Source organism: Microcebus murinus, chromosome 14, assembly GCF_040939455.1.
Source record: "Microcebus murinus isolate Inina chromosome 14, M.murinus_Inina_mat1.0, whole genome shotgun sequence".
Classification (NCBI taxonomy): domain Eukaryota; kingdom Metazoa; phylum Chordata; class Mammalia; order Primates; family Cheirogaleidae; genus Microcebus; species Microcebus murinus.
The window spans coordinates 28,613,984-28,628,767 of NC_134117.1; the positions used below are offsets into that span (position 1 = coordinate 28,613,984).

Consider the following 14,784-nt stretch of genomic DNA (forward strand, 5'->3'; position numbering starts at 1 on the left):
CCGGCAACACCCTGGCCACACCACTGAGGCCCTCACGGCCCAGTCCCTGTCCACGGCTCCAGCCACAGCTGCCTTCTGTTCCCTGACACTTCGAGCTCATCCCTACCTCACGGCCTTGGCAGCTGCGGGTCCCCTGCCTGCGATGCTCTTCCCAGGACTCTGCACGGCTCCCTCCTTCTTGTCGTTGGGTCTCTCCTGGGACAGACAGGGAGGCCCCTCCCCCGCTGGCTGCAGTAGCCCTCGCCTTCCCTCTCCCTCCCCATCCTGGTCCTGTTCTCTGTCCTTCACGACACTCACCCACCTCTGAAATCATCTGGATGGTTGTCTGCCCCCACCGGGATGGAAACCCATGGAAGCATGGCGCTCCCTTGCCTTCCTTGGTCGCTGCTCTGCCCCAGCCCCTAGCGCACAGAGGGCTGGGCGAGCAGCAGGGAGGGGACAAGCTGAGTGCTTGTCACATATTTGCTCATTGAATCCTCACAACAGCCCCATGCTGTTATTATCTGTTATTCCCATTTTACACAGTAAGAAGAAAGTGAGGCACAGAGAGGTTAGGTAACAAGCTCAGAGTTGCCCAGCTGGTAAGAAGCAGAGCCAGGATTCAGACCCAGACAGTGTGGCTCCAGAATTTCTGCTCTTAACTTACAACACATAAAATGCTTGTTGGACCTAATGGGTGTGGTGCACACCGTCTGGGGGATGGACACGCTTGAAGCTCTGACTCAGGTGGGGCAAAGGCAATATACGTAACCTAAACATTTGTACCCCCATGATATGCTGAAATAAAAACAAATAAAATTGTTGTTGGGTTTTGGTGTACAAGGGAGAGCATGGACCATATTCCCCAGTGTCCCCCACCGTGGGGATCATTAGTCCCAGGGATCATTAGTCCTTGGGTTCTCACGGGGAGCGTGCAATCTGCACTTGCAGTCGCAGTGGGGTTCACACTCCTGTGAGGGGCTGGCGCTGCCACGACTGTCTGGTGCCGCTGCTGACCTAATGTGGGCGGGCGTGGGCAGTGAGGCCAGCAATGGGGAGCAGCTGGGGGCAGGTGGGGCTTCCTGGCTCACCTCCTGCTGTGCGGCCAGGACTGCAGCCCTGCCTACCCCCGCCTACCCCTGCCTACCCCTGCCAGAAGCCTCACTTCCCCAGTCATGAGTGAGAATGGGGCTCCCTCCCCATCACGGGGATGCAATTATGGGATGAGGCTGCAGCCTCCAGAACTCCATTCCTACCTCTGCCCAGGCTTAGGCAGGATGCAGCCCTGTGGCAGGTCACCTGCGGGCTTCACATTCATCATCAGAGTCTGACACCTCCAGCCGTGGGCAAATTACCTCTCTGCCGGGCCAGCCCGGAGAGGAAGAGAGACTCAGGGGTGGCGGAGCCCAGCGTCCTGGCGCAGAGGGCCCCAGCCGTCCCATGCTGTGTTCTTTTCATTTGCACCTTAGCTGGCTGTCAGGTGTGACAGGGACTCGCTGCCACCACTCCCTGCTGCAGAAAGCCAAGTGCCCTGGGTTTCCCACCTCAGAGCCTCATCCCCAACCATGGGGGTCTTGGCTTCTCCCGTGTCTTTTTGTCTGGCTCTCTGTTGTTGCGTATTTCTCTTTATGAGTCTCTGGGCTCTGCCTCTGTCTCCATTTCTCTCTGTCTCGGCTCCCTTGCCTTCACATTGGAAGGCTATGTCACGTGGCAGCACCCGTGCCTGGGACGTGGCTGCTGCCCCCACAGGGCTGCCGCGTTGCTTTCCTGCAGTTTCTGCCCAGGTGCAGCCCAAGTGCTGGCAGGCTGGGAGTGTGTGGCCTGGGACCCTGGCTTCTGTTCGGGGTCCCACTGCTCATCTGATAGACAAACTTGGTTCAGCCTTTTCCCTCCTGTGGCCTGGGGACCCTCCCAGTGGCAGCCATGAGGGTGAGGGGAGGGTATTTGTGCAGGGACATTGACATCAGAGTCACTGTCAAGGCGTGGCAGACATGGCGCTCTACCCTTCCATGGACGTGGTCACCTCCGATCCTGCCACCCACAGCGTCAACCCCAGACCCCAGATTCTGGCTTCTGAAGCTGCCCCATCCACTCACTCCCTCTCCCTTCATTCTTCCTCCTACCAAAAATGTCAGCAGGACACAGAAAGTCAGGCACACCTGCACAGGTAAGCACACCGGTGTCTTTGCTCAACTCTCTGAATTTAGTAGCAAACTTTCACCTGTGCTATAAATAGCTCTTTCCTGTATAGTACGTTTAGCTGGATAGAAAAGACTAATATAGGGTGACCAGGAAATCCCTCTCTGCCCAGAGAGTGTCGCTTACATTCCCAGACTGATCAGATGTCACCAGTGATGGAGTAGGCAGAGTCAGGACTTCTGACATACCTCACGGAAATTAGGGTGTCAATCATTCACCATGTAGTATGAACTACTCTTCCAGGCTCAATTTCCTCAACACCTAGTCAGCATCAGTCATCTCAGGGCATTGGAAATACTCCAAGAGAAAGGGTTGGAGAAGGAGGTACCGGGTGGGGAAGGATGCAGTGAGAGGCTTGAGGGGCAGAGATGACAGGGTTAGAAAACACATGTGTAGAATAAGGGCTCAAAACCGTTGGAATTCCCTGGGGAGCTTGGAAGACTCCCAGCACCCAGGCTCCACCCCTCATCAACAAAATCAGAGCGTCTGGGGTGGGGCCCAGGCATCAGTATTTTCTAAAGTTCCCCAGGTGGTTCCAGTGTGCAGCCAAATTTGGGAGCCACTGCTCTATCCAGTCTGTGCCACTCACATGCGCGTACAAGTCGCCTTGTTAAATGCACACTCTGATTCAGTGGGTCTGGGGTGGGGCCTGAGATTCTGTCTGTAAACACGCAAACTGCATGTTGTATTACCTCACTTTGAGTAGCAAGGCTCTAGTTTACGCTGCTGCTTCTCCAACCTGGCTTTGTTCTCAAACTAAGGAAGATGAAAATGGGACGTATTGACTAGGCCCATCAAGACTCAATCCCCCCAGCGCACAGCCCTGGCAAGGCTGAGCTGGAGCACATGCTTAGGGGAGAGGCCTTGAGCTCCCCAGGTTGGAATCAGATCTGGGGGTGTTACCACCCTCTGGCCTGGTGCTTGGTGCAGCAGCTGAGAGCAGTGGTCAGCGGGCTCGAGCAGGCACCAGAGCCTGAGGTTGCCGTAACTCTCATTCAGCCTGCAGGCGATGCGAGGGGTGCGTGAGAACACACAGATACTGCACAGCTGTGTGGCCCTTGCAGCTCTGCAGCCCACAGGTGGGGCCCCTGGTCTGGGGCGAAGGCGATGGCATGGGACAGCAGGGTGCCTGGCAGCATCAACCCTTCCCTGGGGGAGAGCACAGCGCTAGAGCCAGTCTCTAGAGGTTGGAGAATGTTTCCATCCATTTTAGAGAATCAGCGTGTGAAGATGAAGGTTCCTGGGCCCCGGACACAGTTCTGATATTCACACTATGGTCAGAGCCCCCCACCCTCTGCCCGTCTCTGCCCGAGGCTGGCACAGCCGCCACACCAGGAGTCTGGGCATCCTCTGTGTCCAGGTTTTGCAGAGTCAGCCATTATTTCCATAAGCAGGTCAAGACCTGAAGCCCTGGTGTCACTCATTCTGGTGGGGGTGGGGTGTCTTGGGAGGTGGCCCGGGGGTGTGCAGAGAGTCTGGGGGGATCCAGGGGCTGATGGCCTTGGATCGTCCCCCCAGGCGGCCCCCACTGTGACGCCCTTGATTCTTGGAGGCCCTGGGGACACAGTCTCAAATGCTGCTGCCTCTGTTAGCCTTCTGATTTTCTGATCAGCCCCTCACCACAGGGTGCCAACATTTACCTCTTTGTCTTTCAAGCCTGTGCGGGTTTGGTAGGAGTGACAGTTCCTGAGACACTTGTAGGAATCCAGGGTGGCAAGGACAAGTCCCCAGACAGTGCTCGTCTCAGACAGGGGCTGACTTCTGCTCTCCCCGCAGCTCGATGCTCAGGGGAAACATACCAACCTTATGCCATTTTTGATGAGAACATGTCTCAAATTTATTACACAATTATCTAAGTTCTGAAACAGAGGGTCCCGAACATGATTTAACCTTTCCTTGATGACTCAGTGTCAACATTGTGAGTGCTCACGATCCCACTCTGCTTTTTAGGTTTTCACCTCCTCCCTCTAAGTTCATCTATCAAGTGTCACCGCTGACATGTGTGCTTCTAGAAGCCTCCCCACCCACCCGCCCTTCACTTTGATGACTCTGGTGTGTGGCGCTGCTGTGGTATCATGGGTTAGCTTGTGGGCTCTGCAGTCAGAAAGCCTGGGAAACTTACTGTGCCTCGGTCACATCATCTGGAGAGTAGGCATGGTGAGAGTGCTTTTGGAAAAGTAGACCATGTTTTCGAGCTGTTTTAGGTTCACAGCAAAATTGAATGGAAAGCACAGAGAGTTCCCGTGCACTCCCTGCCCCTCCCATGCACGGTCTCTCCCACTATCAATGTCCCCCATCAGAGTGCTGACAGTATTTATCTCAAAAGGCTTGAATAAGGGTTCTAAGGGTTAAATAAGATAATGCACATGAAACATATAAAATACCTAGCACAGTGCCAGGTGCATAGTAAATGCTCCATAAATGCAGCTGTCATCATCACCATCACTGCTAATAGCAATTGTGTGCTACATAGGAGTCAGTGAAGATCACTGAGGTCCTAAGAATTAAGGTGAACAGCTGTTGTGCAAGGATTTGGGGGAGCCCCACATGCCTTCTCAGCACCTCTCTGTGCTCGGATCGTGGCCAGGCAGGGGGACATGTGAGTTCTGGAGAAGGGGGCAGGATCAAGCCTCTCCTCATCTGCAAGTAGCTTAGTGATGTGGACGGTGCTCAGCACATGCCCCTCCTGAGAGTCTAAGGCTGGGTCCCTTGGGGCAGTACGGTGCTCTCCTGACCCTCTGGGTGCTATGAGTGGGACTCCCTGTGGGCTTGGGGAAAAGACAAGAAGAGCTGAATGGACAAGGACTGGTGTGTGGGCCAGATAGGCAAGGCTGAGGGTGGCTGGGGTCCAAGGTGGGTCTTTAACCCTGAGCAGAGGAAGAGCCGCCTGAGGGGTTCAGGACCACGGACAGCTCCTCAGACAGCGACTCCTTGTGGCTCCCTGAGGTTCCTCTAGGCTATTGTTGCTGTGGCAGGTCACCCCCAGCCAACTGGAAACCTTCCTTGATTCTGTAAAAGACAGGGCTCTGTGTTTCTGCCTGCCTGGGAGGTCGTTAGGGCCTGACTTCCTTCAGGTGTGGCTGTGGGCACATGTGGAGGGGCCATCAGGGGCTGCAGGGGTGCTGGGCAGGCTGCCCTCTTGCCATTCCAATTCCTCCTGCTCCCCTTTCTTTCTGAGAAACCCTCAGGCCAAGACTCAGACAGGGCCAGACTGCTTTGCAGGAGATTGGGGGACAATAGTGCATGGTATTTGGTAAAAGAAATAGGCCCCATTTCACTCTTGAGGGCCAAGGAAGAGGGAAGTGGAAATGCCCCAGGGACTCAGTGATGCTCTGATGGACTCCTTGGCAGGCTGCTGCTGTCACGACTTCAAGTCAGACATCTGCCTGACATTAGCTGTCCTGCCGCACCACCAGGGCTCCCAGCTTCTCCACGGGGGGCTCGGACTGGCAGCCACTGCACCCAGGCACTTCCCTGAGCACAGCCCCTTCCCCCAGCACAGCCTGGGTTCCACTCGCCCGCCCTGTTGCTCTTCTCCGTTCTCCCTTTTCCCAGTCCACACTGGATCCTGCCCAGCCCGAGCCCAGTCTGCCCCTGGTCCTTATCAGGGAGAGTCCAAAGAGTCTGCCGCTCAGAGTCTAGATGAGCTTAGCTGAGGAAAATGGTGTGCATGAAGGACGCCTGCTGCTGTGCACAGGTGAACTCCTCAAAATACTTAAAGTCCACCCGGCTTGAGCCAGCCCAGCAGAGAGCAGTGTACTGGCCGGTGGGTCAGCTCCTCTGCAGAATGACTTCTCCTGAGCTTGGGTACCAGGCCATGAGCTGGCCTGGGAGCATATGAGTCACTTCCCTGTGAAATGCATTGCGATGGCAGAAGCAGACCAATTTACCAAATGTCATTTTGCTAAAAGCCAATTTTCCAAAAGTCAATTCACTGAATGGCCAATTTGTCAAATGACCAATTTGTCAAATTGACTTCGTTCTTTTAACTATTGGGTGTGAGTTAACTGGTTAGCATTTTGTCTTTATCACAGCATTTTAAGAACTGTTCATCTGTCTCTGCCCCAGCTCCTGGTGTTTGTGCTGCAGTGAGCCCACCACAGCCCCTCCCTGTCGCCTGCCCCTGCCGCCTCTCCCTGCCGCCTCTCCCTGCAACTGCAGGAAGCTGGGGCTGGGGCGACCCAGCTGTCCTTAAGGCGGCCGTTGTGAAGACAAATGGGAAAGCGCTCAACTAAAACCAAATTGTTCAAGGAAACAAAGAAATTTAGTAAGTTGATTCTTTGGAGGATTGGCCAATCTGTGACTTGGCTTCAGAGAAGTGACTCAAAGGGGTGACCTTGTGTCCTAGGGCCTCCCCTGTCCATGCTGGTGAGGGCACTGCTGTTCCCTCACGTAGCCATCTCGTTATGGAGACTCACGGGTGGCCTCCATGCTTGGTTTTGAACCCAGGAAAAGCTGTGCCTCTCCCAAGCTTTTCAATCTGCAGACTTGGCAAATTGCGTGGGTCCTCGGTTTCCACCCACATTCCCCCCAGGCTGTGAGAAGCCAGGCCCCATTCGTAGCAGATGCAAAAGGCATTGTAGGATGTGATTCTGTCTCTCGTTTGATATTTCTACCCATTTCTGTCTTTATTTTTTTACTCTTCCTCTGATTTCTGTTTTCTTATTCTATAAGGTACCCTTAAAACTGCAACAAAGCAGAAAAGGCATCCGACCTGCTGCGAAGGCTGTTCCGTGGCCCGTTGCCCCCACTCCTGCCCTGGCCCCTCAAGGTCCTTGCCCGTGTGGCCCCAGCCCCTCTGCCCACCCAGCTTGACCCGTAGGTCTGGTCCCTGGATCAGGGCACCGCACCCGTCCTTTAGGGAGGTGCAGACCCGGACCCGCACTGCGGTGTTAGGGCCCTGGAAAACTTACAGCATCTTCACCTGGCATGCTCAGATGCTCCCGCCCCACAGCGCCCGTTCTCCCACCTCGCCTCAACCGGGTCGCAAGGAGGTCCCGCCCCTCGCCACTTTGGGGTGGGGAGTGTTTCTGCCACACTCTCCCCATGCAGCTTCCTCTCAGCCTGGGACTTTGCCCACCGCTTACGGTTGTGAGCCTGGCGTCCCTGGGGGTGTGTCTCCCTCGCTGGGACCGGGCAGGGAGGGCATGGGCGTCTGTCCAATGCTGCAAGGCACCAGGCGCGGGGAGCTGTGCTTCCCGTGTCGCTTTAGTTGAAGTGTAGCACAGATACAGAAAAGTACACCCATCTGCATGCAGCCTGCCCAGTGTGCACAAAATGGACATACTCGAGTAACCAGCACCAGATCGAGTAGTAAAACGCCAGGAGCACCCAGAAGCCCTCGTACCGTCTTCCGGTCACTGATGCCACCCTCAGGGGTAACCACAATCCCAACTCCTAACAGCATGGGTTAGCCCCGCCTGCTTTGTGCTTATAAAAGTGGCACATGTTGTTCTTTAGTCCTCACAACCCAGCAAGAGGGAGACGTGGTTAACCCTCCTGTTAGGCATGAGCAGCCAGACTCTGAGAGGTTTAGTAACTTGCCCAAGGTCACACAGGAGCAAGTGGCGGAGCTTGGAGTCAGACCCAGGGTTGTCTGGCTCCAAAGCTCATGTCCTTTCCTCTATTCTTTGGTTCTTTGTCCTTCTGCACCACCTCCCCTGCCTGGGCTGCCATTGCATGTCCGAAGTTACTGGTCCTAACCGCTCGGTAGGTGTAGGTGCCCGAACAGACACCCGCCTCCCCCACTGCACCGCTGCCCCGGACTCAGCAGAGCACCCGGGCTTCCTCCGGCTCGATGCTCAGCGCCTGGTGGCCACAGGCCCTGCCCTGGCATCCACGTGAAGAGGGGCCGCGTTTCCCTGCCCCCTCCCCCCACCGTTACTGCCCACTCCCGTGCTCTTGCCCCGGTGGCTGGGACCCTAGCCTGCCACTTACTGCCCATCGGCAGAATTGAAGGACAGAGCTGCTCTGTTTCCAGTGTGTCCCTGAGCCGAGCCCTCACTGCTGAGTGGGACTGCAGCCTCTGAGCCGCTTTTCCGGAGCAGTGCCCGTCCTGGGGGTGGCCTCTCCGATGTCTCTATTGTGGGACCGGATGCTCGCAGCTGCATGACAAACAGCGCTTCAAGGAAATGTTACCCTGGGCGGTTTTATTGTGCGGCCATCCAGGGCCGAGAGTGTCTCCTCCTAATGAGGTTTCTGCAACATTAACTCTGGCGGCGCTGGAAGGGAGGGGCGCCACGTGTGGGCTCGCTGCTTTGAGGTGGGCAGGGGAGGGGCGTCTCCAGCTGACAGGGCCTGGCACGCACCGGGTGCTCGGGAAACATAGGTAGAGTGAAGTAGGGGCAAAACTCAGACCCACCACCGTCCGCGTCCGCCGTGTCAGTCCCCAGCACCACCAGCGGGAGTTTGGACATCGCGAGTTCCCTGGGACAATGTTGGTGGTTCAGCATTTTAAAGCTGCAGCACAGGTGAGCTTGAAGTCTTATAACCACCTTAGAGGTCGGGGAGGAGAGGGCCAGTACTTTTTTGAGGGTCACAGAGCTGGACTGCTCGGCAGATCGTCGTGGCAGTGTGAAGCCTTCCTGACAATACAGTTGGTTGTCACCTACCGTGTGCCAGTCTCCTCTTGTAAGTTTACATTACAGAAGGGGAAACTGAGGCCCAATGAGGCAGCCAGTGGTGCTGAGCTTGGTGTTAAGCCCAGGCCATGGGGTGCCTCTCCTAGACTAGCTACTGCTCCCACGGGGACATCCTTTGGGGCAGCTGGCTGACCTGAGGGCCCCTGCTCTCTCCAGCTGGCCTGACTCCGAGGCAGGCGGTCGGGCAGCAGAGGGGTCAGGAGAGCACACGGGACTCGCATGGGGAACTCCCCACCCACGGGGCGCAGCCAGGCCCAGGGGAGGGGCAAACAGCGCAGGTCCCTCTCCTATGTTTGCACAAGGGGGAGGAGTGGCAGACACGACCAGTTCCCCCTTCACTCCACCAGCGTGTCCCTCTGACACTACGCCCTGGTCCCGTCTGCACCTTCACCCTTGCCCCTAGTCGAACTTGACTTCTGGAAAGATGAAACAAACTCCTTCACACTGAGAATCAGCCGACTGATAAGCTTTCTGTTTGCATTTCCTGGGAGCACCTGAGACTTAGAGTGGCCAAAGCCCTGGTCTCCGCGTTGGGGTCAGAGCCCGAGGCAGTGCGGTCGGCTCCTCATCATCAAGTGCCCTCAGGAATCCACCCTGAAGGTGAATTAGACGTAATCCCGACCTGGAGACGGGCACACACACGCGGCATGCCTGTCCACACAGGGCAGATCTGGGCCACTTGAATGTCATACCGTGGACTGGGAGAGCAGGCAGGGAGGGGTGATTGCAGAATTAGTTCCCCTCCTAGGCCTGGAAGCATAGGCTTTAAGGGGTGGCTTGAAGAGCAGGCAGAGAGACAAGGGAGGGACAGTCCAGCCAGATCCCAGGAGCACCTTGGAGGAGGGTGTGTGTCCCTGCATCCCGCCCAGGGCCGTCCTGCAGTGGGGACCTGGGATACAGAGCAGCCCTTAGGAGTCTGTCTGCCATCCCCTGGGCTGGGCAGGGAGCCAGACCTGTGACTCCTGACTCCTGACTCCTGGCCCTGACCCCGGCTGCTGATCTCCCTCACGCCGGCCAGCACCACAGCCTGCTCCTGTGGCCTCTGTGCTGAGCAGAGCTGGACAGAGTCCCTCTGCCCCATCCCAGCAGGAACGCAGGGTGGGCCTCTGGGGCAAATACAGTGGCCAGTCTCTGCTCCCCGCCCCAGGAGCACCTCCTCTGTTCCCTGTGAAGGTGGGCGTTGGGGTGCCCGTCTGAGGGGCCACTGGCGGCTCTTCCCTCTGTCCACCCGCTAGGGCGCCCGTGTCCAAGTCTGTCCCACCCAGGCCCCAAAGATTAGGAGGAGCACCTCTGACCCTTGCTTTGAAATCCTGGCCAGGCACAGGGGCTGCAACCCAGTTTGCTTTAGCCCTAGCTGGGGACACCTTCCCTCTGCCAGACGTAGCATTTCTCAAACTTTAATATGCATTTGAACCACTTAGGGATCTCTGATTCAGTACGTGGAGCCCAGAAATGAGCTTTTCTGACAAACGTCCAGGTGCCGCTGCTGCTGCTCCACCAGCTGCCTGGGACTCGCTGCGCCGTCTGCACCGGGGTCCCAGCAGTGGCTCACTCGTAACTGCAGTGGGAGGCTGCCGTGCTGGGCGCCAGCCACCAGCCGGCACGCAGGCCTGTGACGCGCACAGCTGCAATCTGATCGTCTCACCGGCCCTGGGAGGTCAGCAGCAGTGCAGCCACGGGAGCCAACTGCCGTCTTGCCCGAGGTCACACAGTGGGTTGGTGGCCTTGAGCCTCGGCCTCTGATTCCCAGGCCCTGCCCTCTTCTCCTTCCCCCAGAGCCAAAAGACTGTTACAAAGTGTGAGCCCTGACAGCCGACTCTGCCAGCCTGGCCAAGAGCACCACGCTCCCACCACACTGTGTCATAGGTATTCCCATTTTACCAGGAGACTGAGGCTCGAGGGCTTAGAAACGTTGCATGAGGCCACTCAGTAGGTACGTGGGCACACTTGTCCCCTCCAGGACCAATAGTCCTCTGCCTTGTTCCTGGTTAGGCCTGTGTTGGGAAGGCTGCGGGTCACCCATCAGGCTGCAGGGGCCGAGGGAACAGGACAGGCTGCCCGGCCCCTCTGTGTGCTCTGCAGTGGGGTGGCCAAGCGGGCGGCAGGAAGCCAGAGCAAGTCCAGCCTTGGCTGGTGCCCAGCCCCCCATCGCCCCTCCCCGGCCCGCTAATCCCCTTAGAGGCCCGTCTGCCGCGGGGACCAATCAGGTTAGAGCGTGAAGGGGGATTAGCAGTGAGAACATGGGGTCCTGACCCCGGCTGCCCCGGCCCTGGCAGAGGCTGGGGGATTGGCAGAGCGTGCAGGAGCAGCGTGCCTGGGATGGCGCCACGCAGGGCTGGGGCTTGGCTGCCCCTTCTCTTGGGAGGGGGCCGGGGTGGCCGCCTGCTCCCGGACCTAGCAGGGGCTGCTGCTGTAGAGCTTGCCTCTTCGGGCCCTTGATCTGGGGTGGTGGGGTCCAGGGGTGTCTCTGCCTGAGGGACCCTTACCCTGAGCCCCGCAGAGTGGACTCTCAGGGGCTCCAGCTCATCTTCCTGTGGGGTCCCGGGACAGTCACTCTCCTTCCTCAGTGGCTGCCCAGACTTCCCTGCTGAGGCTGCTGGTGCTCCCTGGAGCCACCTGGAGGTGTCTGATCACGCGTACCCGTACCCGTCAGGACGCGTGAGGGGAGAGGCACAGTTGATAGAACATCGATTAAATAAGTGTGGGGTCGTCAGCCCAGTCAGGCGGAGCCGGGACAAGCACCCCAGGACACAGGTGCAGGCTGTGGTCTGGTGCTGCACAGCCCGTGTGGCCTGGAGGCCCTGTCCCCTGCTCAGCCACGCAGCCTGTCCTAACTCCTCGTTTGGACCAGGACAGTGCAGAGGGCTTGGAGCAGGAGAATCAGGTAAGGATCCACTTTCTTTCAATTCAGCAAAAAATTACCAAGCCCCAGCAATGTGCCAGGCCCTGGAGTATGATGCAGAGCAAAAAAGTGTCTGCCCTCAAGAAATTATGGTTTGTAGGGGTAAAATGGATATAAATCAAAAATCAGTATTTCATTACATTCAATACACTGATTTTATATTACAGTACTGACTTGGTTCTGGGAAGGGAAACAGCCTGTGGCAGAGGGAGCAGCCTGGTCAGCGCTCAGGGGAGGTGTCTAGGGACTGAGATGTGAAGGATGAATAGGAGTTTACTGGGTGAAGAGTGGGGGAAGGACATTCCAGGCAGAGGCACCAGCAAGTGCAAAGGTCCTGTGGCAGGAGGGGTCTGGGTAACTGAGGGAATGTCAGCATAGGTGGAGTAGCAGGGAGAGGTGAGAGCATACAGTGCCCTCACATCAGATCCTGCAAAGTAATGGCCACTTTCCATCCCCGTTTTGCAGATGAGAAAACGGAGGCCAGACAGGTTAAGTGATTTGCCCAAGACGCCACAATTTAAGTAGATGAGCCAGGGCTTGTTGAACCCAGGTCTCTACTGTGTCACTCAGCTGGGGCTTTCTCCGCTACACCCTGGCCTCTCTGTCTGTGTCCCCTGGACCAGCAGCATTGGCATCCCCTGGGTGCCTGTCAGAAATCTGGGATCCGTCCTCACCCTCAGAACCTGTCCCCAGCCCTGTGTCATCTCCCCAGCCCTCTCCCTGCCTGGCCTCTGAGCCCTTGTTCTGGACATCTGTCATGGTGCCCTCCTGAGCCCCTGTCTGCCCCCAGGGCTCAGTGCCCTCCCATCCTCCTGGCTAGGAGCAGACCACCAGCGGCTCCAGGCTTTGCTGTTTGTCCTTCCAGCTGTGGACCCTCCCTGTGCAGGATGGCCTCTCTCAGGATGTCTCACCCTGCCCTGACACCCCCAGCCATTCTGCCCCTTCAGGGCTGTGGCGAGGCCACCATGGAAGCAGGATGGGGCACAAATGACTGGGCTTGAGGGAGCTAAAGGAGCTCGGGGCCCCAGCAAATGTGATGGGGAAGGTGTAGGTGGTGCTTCTGCAGTCTCCACGCAGACTGGGTGCAATGCACTTGAGAAACGTTATTGCAGAGAGGTTCTGGAAAGACGACACAAGTGCTTGCCAGGTACAGAGTCAAATGGGACCAAAAAAGAAAAAAGTGCAAATAGCTAGCTTTGTTTTGGTTTGTGACATGGCGAAGGCATCCGCGTCCAGGGAAGGCTTATGGCGCCCCCTCGTGGGGAGTTTGGAAGCAGCCCCCGGAACTGTTGGCCGGGACTGGTCCTGGCAGCGGCGAGGGAAGGGATGGACTGGCAGCGTTTGCTAAATGGGGGTTCTTTTTCAGACGCTGAAATACAGGAACTCACATAATCTTCCCCCAAACCCGCGTGGTAGGTGTTCTTATGCCTGTCTCACAAACAGGACACCGAAGCTCTCAGGAGCCTGACTTCCCCAGGCCCGAGGCTGGTCGAGAGCAGAAGCAGGAATTGAGCTTAGTCCTCCTCAGCAAGTACTGGCTCTTCCACCACCCCCTTGGCTGCCAGCACGCCGCCCGTTCCTGAGACTTCCAAGGCTTAGCTGTTTCCCTCTGGCCTGGAGGCTGGCCTGTCCGGGGTCACAGATGCATTTCCGTCTGTCATTTGAGCAGTGGGAGCTGCTTCCTGCTGCGGGCGGGCTGGCTGGGCTGGGCCTGAACTTTCCTCATGGGGTCCGCTCCCCGCCCACCTTGGGACCCTCTTCTCGTGACCGGTTCTTGGCATCAGCATCACCAGGCACCTGCCTGCCTGTGTCTGGCCTCCGTATTCGTCCGTACCTCAGAGCAAATCACAGCCCTCTCTGGTCTATCCTGTCACCTTCCCCAGCCTGTGGGGCTTTTACCCCGACACTCTTCCCAGCACCTCTGCTGTCCCCAGCGCTCTGAGCCAGGCCTGTCCTGCCTGTGCTTTTGCACGGACTGGGCCTGCCCCAGGTCTGCCCTCCCCCACCCCCACTCAGTTCCTGACGAGAGTCCTTACAGAATGGCTTTTCTGAGCCGCACATTGATTCGATGCTATTATAAGAAGCATACACTTGAACCCCATTTATTACAAGGATCTGGTGTTATTGATTAGGCCACACTGTCATTTTTTATAAAGACTTCTGGGAAAATTCTTGTCTCGTCTCAGTGCCCAAACAGCAGTGCTCCTGAGAAACGGAGCCTTTTAAACTTATGTGTGTCTTGTGGACGCCGTGTGCTGGCCATTTCTCTCGTGTCCGCTCTCTGTCGCAAAGCTCAGAGCCCGGCCGCGGCCAGCGTGCGGGTCACCGGGTGCATGCTTTCTCAGCACTGCAATTGATTATTCTCTTGGCCCTATTTTTCACTCCCACTCTCTTGCTGTTTTGTAAATCCCTATGAAAGCCTTTGTGGAACAAAGTCAGGTCGAAGTCAATAAGCTAATCGATAGAAATAAAACCCTTCCTTGCAGAGCTGTGGTGAGGACTCGATGGAATAGTAAATATAAGTGTGGCCCAGGCTCTCTGGGGCCACTGTGAGGGTCCCAGTGGGGGTCCCGCCTTCCCACCTGTCCCCCACTGCCCCGACTCTGCGGGAGTCTCCAGGCCGCCCCCCCCAGCACGTGCGCCCAACTCCCTGACTCCCAGAGGGAGGGAGAAGGCGGGTGGCTGTGCCCATCTTCTCCCCAGCCCTCCTCTCCGAAGTCGTGCTGCCAGCAACTTCCCTCACCTCCTCTCTGGGATCCCCAAACCCCCAAAGAACCAGGCACCTCACCTGATACGGATCCTGGTCCATTCAGGCTGCTATGACGATGACCACATGCTAGAGGCCTATAGACAACAGCAATCTGTTTCTCACAGTTCTGGAGGTGGGAAGTCCAAGGTCAAGGTGCTGGCAGGTTCACTGTGTGGCCAGGCTGCTTCCCGGCTCATAGACGGCACCTTCTCGCTGTCCTCACGTGGTGGCTGGGACAAGGCAGCTCTTGGGGCCTCTTTCCTAAGGGCACTGATTCCATTATAAGTGTGGAGCCCTAGTGACCTCATCACTCC

The 14,784-nt window shown here is 57.1% G+C and overlaps 1 protein-coding gene across 1 annotated transcript in view; it reads left to right on the plus strand.

Moving 5' to 3' along the window:
- SLIT1 (slit guidance ligand 1) overlaps positions 1-14,784 on the plus strand; it is a 163,338-nt gene that overhangs the window by 88,372 nt on the left and 60,182 nt on the right. The window lies entirely within an intron of this gene.